At 41.9% G+C, this 8,484-nt stretch overlaps 1 protein-coding gene across 1 annotated transcript in view; it reads right to left on the reverse strand.

Annotated features, from left to right (window-relative positions):
* Nucleotides 1–8,272, reverse strand: part of PCED1B (PC-esterase domain containing 1B) — a 107,600-nt gene extending 99,328 nt beyond the window's left edge. The window contains exons 1-2 of the mRNA XM_005877397.2: nucleotides 8,207–8,272; nucleotides 7,531–7,579 (exon numbers count right to left, since the gene is read on the reverse strand). The gene's annotated coding sequence lies outside the window, so the exon portion shown is untranslated. The remainder of the gene's footprint in view (nucleotides 1–7,530; nucleotides 7,580–8,206) is intronic.
* Nucleotides 8,273–8,484: the final 212 nt, after the last annotated feature.

The raw sequence follows: 8,484 nt of genomic DNA on the forward strand, positions 1-8,484 counted from the left end.
CTCCCCTGCCAGCCTGATCGACACCAACTGCTCCCCTGCCAGCGTGATTGCCCATAACTGCCCTCCCCTGCCGGCCTGGTCACCCCTAACTGCCCTCCCCTGCAGGCCTGATCACCCCCAACTGCCCTCTCCTGCAGTCCTGCTCACCCACACCTGCCCTCCCCTGCTGGCCATCTTGTGTCCACATGGGGGTGGCCATCTTTGACCACATGGGGATGGCCATCTTTGTGGGTTGGAGTGATGGTAAATTTGTATATTACTCTTTTATTAGATAGGATTACTTCATTCCTTTTTATGGCCACCTAATATTCCACTGAATAAATATACTTCATCTAGCTTAACCATTCATCAGTTGATGGACATTTGGGTTGTTTGCAGCTTTTGGCTATCCTATATAATAAAAGGCTAATATGCAAAATGCCTCCTCGACTGGGAGTTCGACCAAGGGGCGGGGCTGGTCAGCCAACTGCCCGTGGCCCTTCCCCCTGGCTGGCCCAGCCCGATTGGCCCCTATCAGGACAGGCCAGCTGGACCCCACCCGTGCACGAATTCGTGCACTGGGCCTCTAGTTATAAATAATGCTGCTGTAAACATTCACATGCAAGCTGTTGTGTGGACATACATTTTAGTTTTTCGTGGGCATATACCTGGGAGTAGAACTACTGGGTCACATGGCAACTTTATGCTTAAACATTTGAGTAGCTGCCAGATTGTTCTCCAAAGTGGCTGCACCATTTTACATCTCATCAGAAGTATAAGAGGGTTCTAATTTCTCCACATTCTATTTCTCTACATTGTCAACACTTGTTATTATGTGACATTTTTACTCTAGCCCTCCTAGTGAGTGTGAAGTAGTACTTTATTATAGTTTTTTTTTTAATATGTTTTTATTGATTTCAGAGAAAAGAAAGGAGAAAGAGAGAAATAGAAACATCAATGAGAGAGAAACATCAATTGGCTGCCTCTTGCACACCCCCTGCTGGGGATTGAGCCCCCAACCTGGGCATGTGCCCTGACTGGGAATTGAACTGGAGACCTTCTGGTGCATGGGATGATGTTCAACCAACTGAGCCACACGGGCTAGGCCTTCATTATAGTTTTGACTTGCATTTCTCTTATGACTATTGATGTTGAACATCTTTTCATGTGCTTATTAGCCACTGTATAGCTTCCTTGGAGAAATGTCTATTCAAATTCTTTGCTTATTCTGTAATTGGGTTATTTGTCTTTTTATTATTGAGTCATTAGAGTTTTTATGTATTATGGACACAAGTCCCTTATCAGATATACTAGAGGCCTGGTGCATGGATTTGTGTACATTGAAAGGAAATTAATTAGAAGGTGGCTGGCGGGGTGGGACTGGGCGAGACGGGCCAGACACGCCCTGGAGCCAACCTCCCACGGTCCCTCCAGGCTGGCCACATCTGGGGCGGCACAGGGGCTCAAAGGGCATCTGTGGAGTGAGTGGGATCCCTCCGGCAGGTGGGGTCCCTCAGCCTGGCCTGCAGGGATCAGGTTGAAACCAGCAGTCCGACATCCTTTGAGGGGTCCTGGAGTGCGAGAGGGCACTCTACAAGGTTGCTGTCACTCAGCAGCTCCTGCATTGGGCATCTGCCCCCTGATGGTCATTGCGCATCATAGCTACCGGCTGGTCGCTTAGGGTTTTATATATATAGATGATTTGCAAATATTCCTCCCATTCTGTGGATTGTCTTTTTGCTTTCTTGATGGTGTCCTTTGATGCATAAAAGCTTTTAGTTTTGATGAAGTCCAATTTATTTATTTTTTTCTTTTATTGCTTATGCTTTGAGTACTATATCTAAGTATCTATTGTCAAATAGGAGAACATAAAATTTAATCCTATGTTTTCTTCTAAGAGTTTTATAGTTTTAGCTTTTTAGTTTAGCTCTTTGATCTTTTTTGAATTAATTTTTATATATGGTATGAGGTGAGGACCGATTTCATTCTTTTTCATGTGGCTATCCAGTTGCCCCAGGACCATTTGTTAAAAAGATTATTCTTTCTTCTTGAATGATCTTGGTACCCCCTTGTCAAAAATAAATTGATCATAGACACATTGGTTTACATCTAAACTCTAAGTTCCACTCCATTGATCTTTATGTCTATCCTTATACCAGTGACAGTACTGTTGTTTCTTAAAGAATAAGATTTTACAAACATTCATGATTGGCATAGTCCAGGGCCTCACAACTCCAATATTTTCAATAAATAATTAACTAGCATTTAGATTGGCAAATAATTTGGCTCAAGGTATCCAACTACCTATTAAAATCTTATACTATATCAGTATTAAATTATTATAAAGTTGCCTGCTATCTACTACATTTAAGATAAAATTTATATGACAAAAGTCAAATTTTCTTATCTAATTTTGCTTTTTGAAAATAAAATTCTCAAAGTAAATTACAGTTTTGAAACTTAGACATTATCTAGGCCAATTTGTTTTCAGTCTTGTTTTTGCAGGTTAAAAAACAGACATCGACACTTTTCATAATAAAAATGCCATCTTTTCCCAAACTGTGACCTTGAAAGTATTTCTTCCGTTAAATTTATTTGCATACTAGAACTAATTCAGGCTTTTTGATAAACTGTGTACCTCTCTAAAGGGAACAAACAATTATTGGTGTGTAGAGGAGCTTATCAACATCTTTCTTTGTAGTCAAGACCCTCACATAGAGGATGTGACAGCAAATATTTAGATGATAAAATTCTGTATTTGCCTTCCAGATACTTGATACCATGTAGACCCACAAAAATCTTACTAGTAGAGGTAATTTTAAAATAGAAACATATTGAGAAAATAATTGTTATATTCTGAAATAAAACACTAAAGAAATAAACTAATAGAAATCATGGAGTGATTGATTCAGGAATATTTTCTTCTTCTGTATACTTTGTATATTAAACTTTTTTATTAGTCTTTTTAATATAGATTTCTAGTGTGTTAACTTAATGGTACTTATTTTTACTGATGTTGAACAAAAGCCCAAGTGTTTTGCTATGGACTGAATTTTGTATCCCCCAAATTCTTAGGTTGAAGCATTAACCCTGACTATGACTGTATTTGGAGATGGGGTCTACGACGAGGTGATAAAAGTTAAATGAGGTCATTAAGGTGAAGTTCTAATTCAATAGGGCTGGTGCCCTTGTAAGAAGAAACACCAAAGCTCTCATTTTGTCAAGTGGAGACACAGCAAGAAGGCAGCCTTAGCAAGCCAGGAAGAGATTCCTCACCAGAAACTGATTCAGCCAGCAACAAGATGTGCACTTTCCATCCTCCAGAACTATGAGAAACAGATTTCTGTTGTTTAAGCCAGCCAGTTTCGGGTATTTTGTTACGGCAGCCTAAGCTGACTAATACATGCTCTCAGATGCAACCCCTCCTCCCCAACAATGTATACAATTTCTCCAGGTCAGAACACAGCAGAACAATTCAATTGTCTTTCATTGTAGTTGCACATAAAAGGATTATCTAAAGATGTGAGGGGTAGCACTAACCGGTTTGGCTTTGAACATCACCTTATATCAGACCAAAGTGCATTAGACTAGAGTGTTTGCCCGTGGCCCTTCCCCCTGGCTGGCCCAGCCCGATTGGCCCCTATCAGGACAGGCCAGCTGGACCCCACCCGTGCACGAATTCGTGCACTGGGCCTCTAGTTATAAATAATGCTGCTGTAAACATTCACATGCAAGCTGTTGTGTGGACATACATTTTAGTTTTTCGTGGGCATATACCTGGGAGTAGAACTACTGGGTGATGTGAGAGGTAGAAATCAGAAAGGGTGCCTTCAGTCTGCTCGCCCGTGGCCTTTCCCCACTTAGAGAATAAATGGCCCTACAATGGGATAAATATAAAACTTGATCTCTAAGATGAATAAGGAGATTCAATCCATACCGCTTTTTTTTTTTTTAACAGCAATGAAACAGATTGTTTTCTAACTGAAATATTTCTAGAAGAAGGAGGGGAAGGTACCACATTTTTTTTAACAGCAATGAAACAGATTATTTTCTAACTGAAATATTTCTAGAAGAAGGAGGGGAAGAGGAAGAAGAAGAGGAGGAGAAGGAAGTGGAGACCAAGAAGAAAAAGGGAGAAAATAAATAACTTTCTTATTTGTCTGTAGGCATCAGATGGCTCTGCCTCTGAAAAACTTAGAAAGTATGTTACAGTATTTAAATACCAGTATAGTAGAGTGGACTCAATAATATCAGTGCTATGTATAAACTCAGGCTAAGAACTTAAATTTTCCACGTGAGCTCATGAGTGGTTGAAACAAAAGAGCCCCAAAATTATTGAACATTTTAAAGGAAATTTAATCAACACTAAGAAAAAGAATTTTAATCTTAAAAAAAAAAAGAAAGATATTTCTGGAACTATAACAATGTACTTGATTTAATACAATTCAAGGAAGAATCTTAATAATCAAAACTCTGGCAGCTAAAAAGCCATTGAAAAAAGTCGTTAAAATATTAAACCTTTTAAAATTCCCAGTCAAGATGTGTCAAAGGAAGTGGAAGACTGCAGGCCAGTTGAATAAAGCCATCCCTATATACCTTACTTAACTGCTTAATTCATTCACCTGTTAATCCATTCATTTATCAATTGTTCTGGGAGACTCTTGGTCAAATTGCCTTTTACAGGCTGGACTCCCCTAACACATATGATCCAACGAGTGATTATCTTTCCCCTTGTGAAAAACAAGTGGTATTAACAAGCGGGACCACTGTAACTGCATTAAACACTCACTAACACATTTCCAGAGGACATGAACAGTTATTGCAACATACAGAATTTGTGATGCCTTTAAAATTCCTGTGAAAACTCCCTTGGTGTCCAAGTGAGGGACCTGCTCATTGAACCTACCTCCAATGAGGTAAAAGAATTCTGCCCAAGAGGAGGTAATCCAGGATTCACAGCACCATCTTTTTAAAAAGCAGTTTGCAGCTGTACCTCGTGAGCATGGCTATGGCTTTAAGACAAAAGCTTTTGTGTTTGACCCCTGAAAAGTGCAAAATGGAAGGTGCAGATAGTGGCAGGCATTGCAGGAGGAGCAGGGAGTGAGGGGGGAAGAAACCCCACCAGCAGAGGCCAGAATGGATTGCAGATACCACGGGAAGAGCATTTAATATTGGTTTTGGCAGAGAATAAAGGAGCACGCAAAGAGGTTTTAACTGCACTCTGATTCTTGTGCTTGACATGTCCTCCACCATTACTATAGAGATTTCAAATTAGGCCTAATCCAGACAGCACTGTCATCCTTGGCTTTGACAAAGTCCTATTTTAGTGTATGTGCTTCCAAAGAGAGCACAGCAAAGTCCTGACAGCACTCTCCATTTACTCATTTATACAAACATTTACTGATAGCCCATGGAGGCAGGCTTTGAACATCACCTTATATCAGACCAAAGTGCATTAGACTAGAATCAACTTAATTTGCTGTGTTTTTCTCTTTTTGAAAAAAAAAAGACATTAACTTTGAAGTAATTCAAACAAAATTCACAGTCTTAATTTGCACATTGTGTAAGCTCCCAAACCTTCCCACCAGTACCTCCAGAATATGTTGTTAAATAAACCTTGCTTAGTGGACAGCAGGAAATATGAAAGTAGAATCTCTTAAGAAAGCTTGCTGTTCTTAGAGTAAGATGATCATGATGGAAAGCCAGGTGCTGGCATCACCCAATTCTTCAAAGCTTACCCTGAGGCCTGTCCCTTGGTGGCAGTCCCTGAGAGCAGGAGCCCCCATTCCTGCTCTAGCTGGAGGCTTGGTGGCAGCAACCTGAAGGCTTCTGGGATAGGAACACTTACTGTTTTCTTGAAGGAGCCCTCCAGGTCAAGCAATAGCAGAAATAGCAGGGGGGCAGCCTCTGCTAACCCAGGGCCACCTAATTTTGAGCTACGACCCCAACACAGATCTGTTCTCAGGGACAATGTTCTCTGTCTCTTGCCTGCAGAAGGCTGTATTATCAGCTTTGAAGGGCCAGATTGTATTTAGCTGAAAAGCCTCTGAGCTAGATCTCAAACATGTCTGCTTTTAAGGCATAAACTGCACTGAGTATGAATCCAAGTTCCATCACTTACTATCTATTAGGGCCTCGGTTTCCTTGCGATAAAAATCAAATAGTAAAACATAAGCCTCTAATGTAGTGGTGCTGAATCAGAATTTTGATCACTGCTTTCTCTACATAAGTGTGCTTCTTCATTTATTATGGCTTTTTATCTCTTCCTATTCCCAGAAAATCTGTAGTAAATTATCCAGAGTCCCAAACTTAGGTTTTTTCCTTCTAATAGGAATAACAGGAAGAAGAAACAGTTGTGTACACACAAAGGGCTTCACCAATGTGCTTCTCTAAACAAAACATGTGACTCTCAAAACCACATTCTTTTTAAAAAGTCACATTTTTGGCTACCCTTTTTGTTGCGCATTTATTTCTCTGCATACATGTCCCACAAATTTCTGATGCAAACTAGAAGGCAGTTCAGAGTTGATTGTCTGAAGCCTTCCAATCTTTCTCCTTTTCTTTTCTTTTGGTAAAGGGTGGGATTGGAGTCAATGACAGAACATGAAGCAGGAAGTGCTACCAGCAGGGAATAGTACAGTAAAAGGCAGAAAAGCTGAGCACTCACACCTGGACAAGCCTCGGTGTCCTCGTTTCTAACTTGAGGGTAAAAATGCTTAATGGTTGTGAGAATCGAACTAGATAATATATGTAAGCTGTCTAACACAGTTCCTGATTCACAGTAAATGTTCAAGAAAAGTTGGTTATTTTCACTCCTCATCTGTGAATCTTAAATTCAGAGATCTGCTCATCTTTTGAATCCCCATAGCCTACTCTTATAATACATATTATACCCTGACTTGTGTTATAGCAAGGAAGTATAAACCCTCTCCCTACTCCTTTAGGACGAGGACTCCAGCTGACCCACTTTAGTATATCCCAGAGACCTAACTCAGCACCAGCATTCACTTGTGGGATGAATAAGACATCTTGTTTAATTGGAGAGAGACTGTGTGTGATATTAAGGAAAGCTAGTTCTATCAGCCAGTTTTTGGTAGTAGACTATAAAGACAAACCTACCAAGAGTGGGGAAATATTAGTTAACAGAAAGGGGAAGTCTTGAGATGCAAGGTCAAGATGGCGGAACAAGTAGATCTTGAACTCACCTCCTTCCAAAAACACATCAAAATTACAACTAAATATAGAACAACCACCCCTAACCACCTGAAAACTGGCTGAACAGAACTCCTGTAACTAAAGATATTAAAAAGAAGCCACACTGAGGGTAGGAGGGGCAGAGACACAGCCTGGTCAGGTGTAGCAATTCATAAATGGAAAGGATAACATAACATAACACCCTTACACCAGGATCCCCAGCCTAGGGCATCTGTGCTGGGAAGAGGAGTCTCCATAACATCTAGCTTTGAAAACCAACAGGGATCATATCAGAGAGAGACAAAGGACCGTGGGAGACCAAGACAGTGCTCTTAAAGGACTCATGCTCACACTCACCCGCTCCAAGCTCCAGCGCAGAAGCAGCGGTTCCAGAAGTGCCTGGGTCCTATGGGGAGGAATTAGATGGACTAACATTAGAGGGAGGGCTGGAGGGGCAGGGATTGGTGGGAACTCTCCCTGAAGAGGGAAGTGCTGGCGAGTGCCATTGTTCCTTTGTTTCTTTTGCTGTGCTCTCCTTCCACCTGGCTGACCTGGAGCAGGCAGGTGCCAAACCTGTCACTCTCCATTAACTTAGCTAACCCTGTTCACCCCACCCCAGCATTCCCGAGATCCTGCCCCACCTAACCTTTGAGCCCTGGCCAAAGCCTTCCCCACGTGTGCTCCTGACCTTCCACACAAGCAGCACTGGCCTCAGGTAAAATCATAGCAACTACCAAGTGGTCACAAGTCCAGCACAAGCAGTGGCCAGCCTAGGCCAGCACCACAGCCCCACCCAGTGGCTCCACAACAGACACACCCAACAGGCAGCTGGGGCCAGCACTGGAGCCCCTCCAAAGCAATTTCCACCCTGTGGGGTAAGCCCTTGCACACCAGATCATCCAAGTAGTTTTGGCTGGCCCTCACAGCCAGTCACCTAAGAGTCAACCCCACCCACAAGCAGGCCTGCAGCAACTGGAGCCCAACTCCAACAGAAGGGCACACACAGCCCACACAGGGGACACCCCTGGAGCACCTGGCTCTGGTAACCAGGGGTGATAGTTCCACTGGACCCCACAGGAGAACTTCTTTTTGAGGCCACTTCATGAAGACTGGAAGATGTAGTGGATCTACCTAACACATAGAAACAAACAGAGAGAAACAGCCAAATGAGGAATAGGTTCCAAACAAAAGAACAGGAAAAAACCCAGAGAAAGAACTAAATAAAACAGATAAACAGTCCACCAGATAAGAAGTTTGAAACAATGCTCAACAAACTCAGAAGTAGATGAACTCAGTGATAAATTCAACAGA

Source organism: Myotis brandtii, unplaced genomic scaffold (genome assembly GCF_000412655.1).
Source record: "Myotis brandtii unplaced genomic scaffold, ASM41265v1 scaffold517, whole genome shotgun sequence".
Lineage (NCBI taxonomy): Eukaryota > Metazoa > Chordata > Mammalia > Chiroptera > Vespertilionidae > Myotis > Myotis brandtii.